The sequence below is a fragment of the Aplidium turbinatum genome, chromosome 12 (assembly GCF_918807975.1).
Source record: "Aplidium turbinatum chromosome 12, kaAplTurb1.1, whole genome shotgun sequence".
Taxonomy (NCBI): Eukaryota; Metazoa; Chordata; class Ascidiacea; order Aplousobranchia; family Polyclinidae; genus Aplidium; species Aplidium turbinatum.
Window position 1 is genome coordinate 15,362,460 of NC_137483.1, and position 13,490 is coordinate 15,375,949.

The following is a 13,490-nucleotide window of genomic DNA, read 5'->3' on the forward strand; positions in this document are numbered from 1 at the left end:
TTACTTGTAGACCATATGAGTGATTGATTGTGAGTAGGCTACCCTCAAACTGAAAAAGCCTCTTGCCAAACTTACCTATTTCTGTAGTTTTGCATAACTTAGTTGTAGAGGCTTTGAATCAATGGTGCAGGCCTGGTAACTGAAATTGGTAGTGAATTTTTTGGTTGTCGAAGTGGTAGGCTTCTGCTGAGTGGAGAGTAGGCTATTTCACAAGGAAGGCACTTTAACATGCAGATATCCAATCCAACCACGAACCAATGAGATGCTACGTTATCTGTCTAATTGTGACCATTTCAGCATTCAGCCAGAGAATTACATGTAATTATTACTTTGAACTTTGTTTGGTAATTACAGAAGAAAAAAGACCTATAGCAGAGGTGGGAATCAAACCCACGTCAATGTAATGACTACCACCGCCCTAACCCAATGCGCCAAGTCAACCGATGGCAAAGCATTGATTTAATTTAGCTAGCATTTGCGTTTTTCCTTTATTCTTTCTAGACGCAACCTTGAAGACGTCATGAACAGCGTAGCTTCTGATTGGTTTGTGGTTTAGTAGAAATCTGCTTGTTAAAGTGCCTACCATTTCACAAGATGTCTCAGACAACCACTGTATCTGGTCAGATGGTTGGCTTTGAATCTTTTGATTTGTAGGCCTACCGGTTCTGGTAAAGGTCGGGACCAGATGCAGTGGTTGTCTGAGGCATAGCTCAAAGGGGAAGCCACTGTATCATGAAGAAATTCTGCCAAAACCCAATGACTGCAATGGCACCGCCAATCGATCAGAACATGTTAAGAGGCTCCCGTCCAATTGGGACTCTTCTAGTATTCAGCCAGAGAGTTGATCCTTATTTTGAACTTTGTTTGGAAATTAGCCTACATTAGAAAAATGTGTTGGAGTCAAACCCAGGTCATCGAAATAACTACTTCCTAGCCCTAATCACTAAGCCAAGCAGCTGACGGCGAAATCATCACATAATTAAAAAAAAAACACTTAAGGCATAGGCTCAGGGCCGGATTAAGGCGGGAGATGACGGGGCTGCAGCCCCAAGCCCACCGATAGCAACTTACTAAGAGCAAATGACATGCTTATTATCAGGATCGAAAAAACGAATGCTAACTGTGTAAACCAGTAGCACGCCTCCCCATGGGGGTGTCAGCTAATTTTCAAGGGGGCGCGAGACCTAGCGTGCATCAAGTTTTGAAAGCAATGACGAACAATCACAAACTAAAGAAACAGCCAAGGGGTTTATCTTGTCAATGGAAAAGCTTGAAACCGTTATTTTAATTGAGTTATGATCGTGCATAATGGAGCGGTTTCATAAAACTGGTCGGGCGCTGCAGGATAGCAAAATTGTTTTGAATAAGGCAACAAATTTGCTTCAGGGTCTACATGACTTTGTTCAAACATTAAGATACCAATTTCAAGAATTCGAAGAAATTGGTAGCATTGGCATTGGGCCATGCCCCCCCCCCCCCCCTAAAATGTTTTAGTAGTTAACGACGTAGATTAAGGCATTGAATATGTTTAATATGTTTTGGATTGCACTGTCAAAGCAATTAACAATGTTGTTTTATAGACTATAAAAGCCAATACAAAATACATGGCCCAATCCACCTACCCCACCCCAGGTATGCCAATGTAGCATAGTGTTCTGTAAGCCTATTATAGTGAGAAAGAAATGGATAAAGTCTAAACTAAAACCATACTGGGATATCATGAAGACGTCTGGGATATCAATGGCCAGTGGTTGGGGGTTACAACTCCCCTTTTGGCGCGCGTGTAACGTCACGATATTGAGAATAATGCTTTCAGTCTCTTTATGCTTGGGAATGATGCTTTCAGTCTAAAAAAAATTGCCCAATTTTAAACAAAACTGCATTAAAAGAGCGAGTTTTGCCAATACCAAACATCTCAACCAGGAATTAGCAACAATAAAACATAGAGACTTAGCTGTATTTCCGAAAAATGCCGAAGAAAACATGATCTTATTCTTTTGCTATGCCACCTGACAGCACCATTTTACAGGAATATTCACACCCACATTTTTGTTGAAAATGATCTCAGAATGCACCAAATTCAAAGTAATTTTTCAAAATTTTCTGGGGGAGGCCCCCCAAACCCCCCACCGCTGAGTGTCGTCTTAGGCGAAAACGCCGTCGTGCTTCGCCCGCCGGTTGTCAAACCCCCTTTCAAAATTTCTGGCTACGCTACTGTCAATGCCCCCTCCACCCTTGAGAAAATCTTGCGTACGCCACTGGCTGTCATCATTATATTGAGGAAATTTCAAGAAAGAAGAAAAGAAAAGTATGCTTGGATAGCGAAGGCAGATCTGAAGACACATCACTTGATCCATCGAGCAGATTTAAAGTAGACTCATATTTGCCAATCGTTGACCAAATTATTTTGTAAGTTATACGAAATCCCGAACAACCAATCACTGCTTGAAGAGATGATTTCTTTTTTCTGCACTGCTAAAACAACACCATTTTAACAGCTAATGCAGTAAACTAAAGAAACTCAAATGTTTAGATTCATCAATGAAAATGAGTTTATGTATGCATTTCCTAACGTATCTGTTGTAGGCCTACTAAGAATGTATCTTTGTCTGATGATTTCTAATTGTTCAGGCGAGCGCTTGAAAGAGTAAAGAATCAACTGCGTTCATCCATGGGCCAGAAAAGGTGGCATTTTCTAACTCTAGGCTACTCTACATTGAAAACAAAATTTTGGAAAAAATAGACATCGATGATGTTATTAACAGCTTTGCTTTGTCTAAATCATGAAAACATGCCATTTGAATGTGTTCAATAAATAAATACTGTACTTCGGGTATAATTTTTGTCAATTCATTTTAATTGTAATTGGTAGCCTACAATGAGAAGAATGAAATATAGGCCTCAGAGTGCCATATAGCCCCAGGTCCTTCAAAACCTTGATCCGGCCCTGCATAGGCTATATAAGTGCATCCCAACTCACTAGGGTTGACGTGTTTCACGGTGATTGGGGTCCGTGGATCGCTGCAGCGTATGGAGTGGTATGACCACAGAGGCTTTGAAGATTAAGCTAGGCGTTTTTGTTTTTATTTTGATCATAGGCCTACCACTCTTGGAAGATACTTGCAGGATGGATGAAAAATGAGCCATTTTCTGAAATGTTATCACACTTCATTAAATTTATGATTGTGTCCAAGACCAATCTAGGTATATTTCTGGAAACATAGAATGTGAGAATTCTGTAACTTCTGATGAGCATCACCAAACAGTAGAAACTGAGCCTTGTACCTCAGCTTCGTTACAACAAAATGATTCGATTTTGTTATCTTCAATACGGCCAGATCCAAAAGCTGTTGCAAAGGGAAGAAAGAGAAAATCACGAAAACGTAAATCAGCTGTGATTAGCCTACTGACAATTCTCTAAAGAAGCGGCTGGCACAACATCTTAAAAGAAAATCTATAGAATCTAACACAAGCAGTGTTGTGGAAGTTCATCTAGAAACTGACGCTGAGAGTATTTGCACCGATACCAGTGATGTTTCATATGAAGAAAATGCATTGCAAAACATAATTCCTGATTGTCTTTCCACTGGAACCTATGTGGTGGCCAAAGTTCATGCAAATGCAGATGGTAAAATTAAGCATTTCATCGGCCGCCTTGCAATTTGTCCTGATCAAGACAATGACTATGAAATTGAGTTATTAAAATTGAATTGTGAAAACATAAGACAAAATGAAGGACTGTTTTGTGTTCCCAGAAAATGAAAATGTGGCTTCTGTGTCTTATTGTGATATTGTGTGTCTTCTGCCAGATCCAACCTCCGTTGCCAAAACGAAACGCTTGTCTGGTGTTTTGAAATTTGCAATGAACTTGTCACAATATCACATCGCCTGATGAAAAACTTGTGTGTGACGACCCCTCCCAGCTAACTGTTACTGTTTAACTTTAAATAATTTTGTGTTGAATCAGCTTATTCCTTCTTTCATCTGTCCATGTTCGTTCTAGAAACTGCTTGTTCTTTGCTTTTACACAAAATGCAATCTTTTTTCAGAAAAAGTACAGTTGTCGTGTAAGTAGTAAACCTGTTTCATTGGTCCCATTGGTGTGTTGCAAAGGTCCCACCCAGGTGGGACCAATGATACAAAAAAGTGAACATTTAAAACGTAAAATATTTTTTTTTAATCTGTGATCCAATTCAAAGCCCTATAGCTATGCGCAGGGCCCACAAGAGGGGGGGACAACCGGTGCATTGCACCGGGGCCCGGTGAGTTCAAGGGGGCCCGACAAAATATCTAAATTCACGCGTTAAAGTTGATTTCAACGATTTTGCATAAAATATTGTTTTTATATTAGTTCCGTATGTTGATAGGGCCCCCTCATGAGTATGCCCTTTTTTAAAACTACAGAATTTTTAATGTTTTGAGTTCAGGGGGCCCGACAAAATGTTAAAATTTGCGTGCTCAGGTCGATTTTGCATAAATTATTGTTTTTTATATTACCGGTTGTGGTTTCATATTTTAATTGGGCCCCCTCATGGGTATGCCCTTTTTCAAAACTACAGCATTTTCAGTGTTTTTAGTTCAAAGGGCTCGACAAAATGTTTAAATTTGCGTGCTCAGGTCGATTTTGCATAAAATATTGTTTTTTATATTACCGGTAGTTTCATATTTCGATTGGGCCCCTCATGGGTATGCCCTTTTTCAAAACTACAGCATTTTCAGTTTTTTTAGTTCAAAGGGCCCAACAAAATGTTTAAATTTGCGTGCTCAGGTCGATTTTGTATAAATTATTGTTTTTTATATTACCGGTTGTGGTTTCATATTTTAATTGGGCCCCCTCATGGGTAGGCTATGCCCTTTTTCAAAACTACAAAATTTTCAGTTTTTTTAGTTCAAAGGGCCCGACAAAATGTTTTAGTTTGCATGCTCAGGTCGATTTTGCATAATATAGCCTATTTTTTTTATATTAGCGGTATTTTCATATTTCGATTGGGCCCCCTCATGGGTATGAATGAATATTTTAGTTTATTTCAGTGTTAGTGTTTTAATTTCAGTGTTAGTCTGGGTGTTTTAATGTGAATATTTGGGTACGTGTACGGCATGTTTTAATAAGCAATTGATTGATCAGGTTAGGTTACAGTCATACAGAAGGTATTCTATGCATTTGCTGACATCTTGTCAATTTATGACACAAGCAAGCAGTGACTGTTATGTGTAGGCTGATCATGTTGAACTGGTACAATTTTAGTTGTATATTAGGCCTATATATAATCTTGTTTAGCGTGATATTTTAAGAGTTCAGAAAATAGTAAAAAGTATTGAAATATTGTTAAAATACTTAGCAAGAAGTCGTTACTGTCACTTTTTCAGTACAGAAATGCTCAAGTATTTTTTGTTTTGGATATGATACTAATTACATGTACTGAAATCATGGAACTTGTCTAATATAGCCTGAGACAGTTACAGTATTTTTGAGTTTTTAGGACTTGTTGAATGGTTTTGCTATATTGGAATGCAAGCAAGTTTCATGGAGGCAATGCAGGAAAATAATTTTGTCCTTGTAGCAGGGCCAAATGTCATAACAGTCTAACAAAATTCGAAAAAAAGTTAAAAGATTAGTGGAAGTGTGATTTTTTGAGTAAAAATCATAGATCTTTACTTCTGTTGAAGTGCAGTTTCTTTCTTTCAACTATAGACAGAATCAGAAGTGTCCTAATTGCAATGCAGCTTACTTTTTCCAGCACTGCAGAAAGGTGTTGATTTTCAAAACTAATGATTAGTATATAAACAAACATTTGTTTGGAAGAAGTTTTCCTTTTCGTTTGTTTTCACTATTTATTTTTTAGCAGTCTTCTCCAGCCAGGCCAAGCCAATCTTACTCTTGAATTTCAGGAACAGTGTCAATATTGACTCAAAACAGCCATTCTGTCATTATGCAGTATGCAGGGTATTTGTAAAGGTCTCGATGCATAGTATAGTGATAGATGTAGGTGCATTTATATTGATAGGACTTAAAAATAGAAATATATTCAACTTTGGTTTCTCCTGACCACTTGCTGTAGAAATGAAGAGAAAGTGACCCTCAATCATGCGTGAATGCAGTTTCACTCAAACAAGCAAAGAAAACTAAAGGAGTAAAAATAAGAAGCTGCCTATTGATCCTGAAATAAAGTTGGTATTTCTTGATGTCATGAACAATAGCAATGCATTCATCCAAGTTTGGTCTCCTAGTCTCTGCTGATTTTAAGGTCAGAAATGATATTGTACGGTATGTTAATGTAAAGGTGTATGCACACATATCCAATGCTACTTGTATGTCAGCCATGCCGGATAGTGTTGCCATTTTTATCTTCAAAGTGGCTATTTTTACCCACTTTTTGCCATGGTTACAATCAGGTGTTGCCAGAGTTAGGATTAAAGTTAGGAAGGGGTAAGGGTTAGAGTTAGGAATAAGGTTAGGGTTTTGATCTTTGACCATGACTAAACATTTTTTCCAAAATACAAGTTTTTGTTTTCAACAGCTATAAACGTTTCCTCAAATTAAAGCAGAATTCCTTATCTGGCAACGCTATTGAGGCTATAGTTACACTACATAGTGTAACTATAGCCACAGCCTTTTATCTTTGTATAACTAGTGTGTATCTGTGAATTTAAAGTCATAAACACCACTACAATACTGCATTCTTTGTGAAATAGTGGAGTGATAATACTTTAACCTAATGTATTCTTTGTAGTATTTTTAAATAGGTGTGGTTTTAAAATAAAAACACTGTGCGGAACACCATGTATGCATTGGCCTTGTGGATTAACGCGCACCGCAAATTTTGCTTGTGATTTGTGAGATATCACGCGACATGTTGCGCTGGGGGGCCCGGCAGCAAGATCTGCACCGGGGCCCGGCAGGGCTCTTGGAGGCCCTGGCTATGCGTAAATACACTAAGAAGATGTGCTTCCCTCAAACGCTTAAGTAGCCCTGTAGGCTACTGGGAAAATCACGCGTGACAACGGAAAAAATACTCATTTTGTTTCATTGGAATCATTTTGTTTTATTGGAACCCACATCTCCTCTACACAGAAGCTCATTTGCAAACAACTTATAGTTATAAAAATAAAGAACGATCAATTTTTGGTAGTCGTTATGAAGATGTTTCCTCCCCGATAGCTCAATTGGTTAGCGCGTCACTTCTGGATCGAAGAAGCTTCAAGATCAAGCTACCCTGGTTCGACTCTCGGGGTGTGCGCTTGAGCAACGCACGTTAAGGACTGCTCTCCATTCAGCGGCTAATGGATGGAATAGTTCCCTAGCAACAAGACTTCAACAACCGGAAACTTCACTCTGTCAATCTCGGTGACCGGGCAGCGAATTTTTTTTCCCACGAGATTTCTGTCTCATTGATTCTAGTCACTCTAAAAGTAAGATTTTCCGAAAGTGTTTTGAGAGATTGGTTGATTCAGATTGCGAAATAACTATTTGCCAATGAAATTCTGCAATGATAATAAAATGTAAGCTTTCCCTAACCCTACTTTTTTTGAAAAGCTCTTGTGCAGTGTGCACCGCCAAAATTAATTTAAAGAAAAAAAAAGTTTGATTCGACGGGCGTCGAACCCTCGTTCTTACGATCACTGGGCAGAGGATAAAACCACTGAACCAACCGTGCCAACGAGAAAATGTTGCATTCACACGGTTTTAATACAAACTTTTACCAAAATATGTAAATGAGACAGAAATCTCGTGGGAAAAAAAATTTTGCGACCGGGCCTGCGTCAGTGATTCGAAGCCTCCACAAGTATGCGAAACTGCCAGGATTAAGCTCTGCAAGAAGCTTTCCCAGTCCGAGGATAAAGATTCAATCAATCAATTTAAGTGATATAATTTAATAGATATCCAAATTAGCAAAAGTCCAAATCTGGTTGTAAAAATAGCTTAAATCAGGTTGTTGACGTCAGATCTGGCAGGATTCAAATCCCAGTTGGTTGGCGTGTGACTTCATAAACGAAGAACCTTCAAGATCAAGCGGTGCTGGTTCGACTCTCGGGGTGCGCGCTTGAGCAACGCAACTTAATGACTGCTCTCCATTCAATGGCACTTAATGGATGGAATAATGAGTCAAAAGCTTCTACACTACAAGAATGCGAAACTTCCAGGTATAACCAACCTATCAAAGCTTTTTCAGTCCGAAGATAAAGATTCAAAACAAACAAAACCAGTGGCGTATTCTCCATGCATGAACTGCATGCCTTACAATTCTGATGAAATCAGAAATCTTTCAGGAACAACGAATTTAGGCGTAGAAATTGAAAATGTTAATAGCAGAACCTTCTCGCTCTCTTAATTTCAATATTCGTAACAACTGTTCGTTTTCAAACTTTGGCAACTTTGCTGACCCTGGCAACCTTGCATGCTGAGGAGAGTTCAGCATGCCTTGCCCTTGATAATACAGTAGAATTCGCCTATAGTGACACCTGAAGGGACCGCGGAAAAAGTGTCACTATAGACGAAGTCAAGGTAAAATGGCCACTGATGACTACAGTAGAACTCGCATATAACGGACCAGTCGGGACCAGCGAAATTCGTCCGTATATGCGATATCCGTTATGTACGAGGTATTTTACGTTGTTTTCCTCAAAAGAACTGGAGAATTAGTCCGTTATATACGGTTATCCGTTATATACATGTTTATTACATGCAAGCTCTACTGCACATAGCGATTGTTGAATCAGCTACTTCAGTATGGTACAATACAAAACTATAGAATAGGACGACTTCATATCTTTCCTTCAACGAATACGCTCTTATTTTTAGTGGCATTGTACAAACTTAGAAATTTGTGCTGGATCGACAAACTACACAATGACAATCAACCTGGCTTATATATGCGGAGAGAACTGAGATCACAACTCACAAGAACGAAAGCCTGGAACTAGCCTAGCAGCTACAGTAACCACTTTGCCTACGCTTTTATTACATCACAACTATGAAGCCTGCTCATAAACCTTTTTTACCATCTTGCTTGCGCATAGATAAAGTATATAATATAAAGTATACAAACTAACGAGTGTCCTTATACGGCAATTTTTGAGCCCAAGGGACAGAAATGTGGTGTCACTGTAAGCAAAGTGCTCTTATACACGAAGTCACTATAGCCTATAGGCGAAGTCATTTCTATGCAAAACAAATGGATTGCAAACGGGACTTTGCAACAGGTGTCACTATAGGCATTAACATTTGATGCTCTATTAAGAAAAAATTGCTATGCATTTGTAGAACGTTGCAAAAGATCAATTAATCCACTTTTGCGCAATGTTATGTCTTCTGATTGCTACTTTAATTCTACATTTTATATTCACTACAACAGTATTTTGTACGTTGTTTGATGTAGCCTGCTTGATGTTGTGTTAGTCTGATATTTTGTGTGATGACTGTTAAAAATTTGAATTCTATGGACTTTGAGTCTGATTGCAAATAAATAATAAAAATAATAAAAATAGGCGAAGTGTCAATAGGCGAAGTGTCAATAGGCAAATTCTACTGTAATGCTATTTGCCTGTTCGTCCCTCTTTCACCACATTGTTGCGCAAATGCGACCAAGGCATGCAAATTTGAAATTGCATGCAAAACAAAAATCTCTATCTGGGGACAGGGTTGCCAGATTGGCCTTTATATAACTAAATTTAAGAAATTTGGCCTTTTTAAGAAGTGTTTGCCCGGACAATTTTTGTTTGGCCGCTGGACTTTTATTGCTTTTTTTTAGTTTCCTGATTGGCAATTGTTTAAAGCATTATGGATTTTTCGGTTGGGTGGTCGGTAATCTAATCCTATTTCAGCTGGTCAGGTTTAAACTGGTATTCATTGTTATTGCATTGCAAAAGCTTTAGCCTAACTGGTTTTGAATGTTTAATATGGCATCTTCAAAGAAGTGAAAGCCAGCTTACACAGTCAGCGAAAATATACGGAGTGGGAAAAACAGTTTCCATTGTTGAAAAAAGCACCCACTGGACTTGAGGAAGCCTACTGCAAGCTGTGCTGTTGCACTTTGAAACCTAAGCACAGTAGTTTAAAATAGGCAGTGGCTATTTGACCGGCGCCGGTCTTTGAATCTGAAACACTATTTGACCGGTCATGACGTCACTCTATATGCACTTCTTTCTTTTTCTCTTTCAAAGCAAAAGACAAGAAGAGTGCGTATATAAGTTGTAAATTCGACGATTATCTTCAACTGATTGGATGGCGCGTGGGTTACGTCTCTGGTTGGTGTTCCAGAGGGAATGAGTTCGATACTTCGCGGAAGCGTTTTTTTTTTTAAATTTTTAACTAAATTTTGACCCGAAGTGACTCAATCGTTAGGCTGCTGCATTTTTGTAGTCAATTTTTATTTTCGGAAGCCTACAGCCCAATTTTTTATGTCTTTTCAACTATGAGTAATAAAGTCAGAGTTTTTAATTTTCTTAAATTTGAGAATTTCTCTGGATAATTTTCCGTTCGTCATAAGAGGATGTGACCGTGTTTGCCGAACGACGCAAAAATGTAATGCGTCGTTCGGCAAACACGGTCACATCGCAAAAATGTAATGCGTCGTTTGGAAAGCACGGTCACATCCTCTTATGACGAACGGAAAATTATCCAGAGAAATTCTCAAATTTAAGAAAATTAAAAAACTCTGACTTTATTACTCATAGTTGAAAAGACATAAAAAATTGGGCTGTAGGCTTTCGAAAATAAAAATTGACTACAAAAATGCAGCAGCCTAACGATTGAGTCACTTCGGGTCAAAATTTAGTTAAAAATTAAAAAAAAACGCTTCCGCGAAGTATCGAACTCATTCCCTCTGGAACACCAACCAGAGACGTAACCCACGCGCCATCCAGTCAGTTGAAGATAATCGTCGAATTTACAACTTATATACGCACTCTTCTCGTCTTTTGCTTTGAAAGAGAAAAAGAAAGAAGTGCCTATAGAGTGACGTCATGACCGGTCAAATAGTGTTTCAGATTCAAAGACCGGCGCCGGTCAAATAGCCACTGCCTTTAAAATATCATCAAGAAAGCGGGTCGGGTGTATGCTGAAGGCGATACACTGCTGCATAGCTCTTCAAGTCCGCTTTCCTGCAATGCAGGATAAAGATATAAAATTAAGACATTGGATTCATGATGGGTTCCAAACCTCATTTTTTACAAAACAGCTCAAACAATTATCAGCTAAGTAAGGCTCAGATTGCAAGAAAAGCTATAAAACCTAAGGCAAATTTGCAAAATTTTTCTGAGGAAGCATGCCCCCAGACCAGACCCCGCCTACACTGGCTATGACCCTCGCTCCATTGCATGCCTAGGATACCAAGATACTCCACTAAACAAAACCAAGCCCATGCTCATTTCTTCAACGCACATCATGGTAGCCTATCCACTTACACATTAAAAGTTTTGTAAAACAAATGAATCATTGGACCACAGAAATATAGAAACAACGTTTCAATCAATCAGAATTTGCAGGGAAATATTTTTGATATAAAGTAAATTAAGTCAATGTTTTGTTGTCCACAGCTTTGTGTAGAGCAGCGGTTCTCAACCAGTGGGCCATGGCTCACTGGTGGGCCATAGAAGCATTTTGAGGTGGGCCACAGACATATTTAAAAAATTGAAAGATTTATTGAAACATTTTGTTTGATTTTTGTCACTATGGTCAATTTTAGACTTGTGTGTTTGTTTAGTTACAATGAATGATGCTGCTGTTTTTAGCTACAAAGTGGCAATCAGCATTCTAATTATCGCAACACACAGTTTTACATCAACTTAGTTTTTACAACAATTTTTGATGTAATAAACTAGTTTGTGGTTACAATTAAGCCATCTTTATACGGAATGGCCCATTTCGGTGAGTCCGATTCGGTGAGTCCGATCCCTTAACGGGGGATTTTTTTAATTATTTTTTTAAATTATCGGGTACCGTAGCCTAATTATCATTGCCGTTTTAGGGTTAGGGGTTAGGAGTTAGGGTTAGAGGTTAGGAACTCACCGAATCAGACTCACCGAATCGGACTCACCGAATAGTAGCAGACCCTCTTTATAAGCGGTAGCCTTGTTGAACTTTTGCAGATCCGCTTTTTAGTATATGCAGCATTTTATTTTGTGGATTATTTTGGGGAGGAATTGACAATACTTGAGGCTTTAAGTTTGATGAAAATTACATTCAGTATGCACATCAATTTTTGATAAGAGAGAAGAAAAAGGACAATGTGTATTATGTTGTAAAGTTCTTAGTCATCATTCATTGAGGCCATCAAAATTGAAACTTCACCTGGAAAAAGTTTATCTAAATTACAAGGATAAAGATGTGTTTTTTTTTAACGAAAAGAAGATAGTGTGAAGCGTCAGTGCCTGAATTCAACAGGGGGATTCCAGCGACATTCTCTTTCAAACGATACTGTAGCCCACAGCGGAGAATTGCTGATTTGTCTCACAATATAAAAGAGCAGTTAGGCCTAATTACAGAAATAAAACATTACAATTCAGATTCTTCTCAACATGCAGGAAAAGTACGAATTGGAATCTTTCTTTAGGGATAGTACCTTCATGTCCAAACTTGCTTATCTAGTTGATATTTTTGACCAATCTTCGTAGATTAAATCTCGAGCTATGAAGAAGGAATACAACTGTACTTGACTTTATTGACGCTCTAAATACGTTTGTGCAAAAGCTTGAAACTGGAAACAAAAAGCTGAGAAGGGAAATTTTGCAATGTTTGAGATCCTTTTACCTGTGGTTGAAGATAACTTGGATTTATCGTCTGAAATGTAGCAACATCTAATTTACATCTTGTCAATTTCCGAAAAGAATTTTTAAACTACTTTCCTGAAATATCTACTGTTGATTTAGAGCTGGTGAGTAACCTCTTTGCAATACTAAATAAAAAAAAGTTTTTGATGACTTACAAGATGAGCTAATTGACTTGAAAACGACTCTACTTGCAAAGATATGTTTGAGACCTTATCAATCTGCGAGTTTTGGGCAAGGGTATGTGCTTATCAGCGTATCGGTAAAGAACGTATAAAAATGCTGCTGCTTTTCAGCAGTACGTATTTATAAGCAGGGGTTTCCACTTTAGTGCAGATGAAAACGAAGGCTCGGAAGCGACTTGAAGTGGAGGATGGTATTTGTTGAGCGCTATCTTTAACCCTTCCAGAAAGTGATACGTTGTTTAATAATGTTCAGGAGCAAGTATCTCATTAATGGTTGGTCGAATAAATTATCTGTTTTGAAATATGTTCTTCTGCATTTTGCTTATAAACCTTTTTTGTAGTTTTTTTCTTACATAAAAACTGAATGGGCCACAGAACTTTTATGCAAACAAAAATGGGCCACGAAACAAAAAAGGTTGAGAACCACTGGTGTAGAGGGTTAAGGCAATAGTAGTCATTCGATACGCACCCAAACCATAACTTAATTACCAAACAAAGTAGGATCAACTCTCTGGCTGAATGCTCGTTGGGTCACAATTG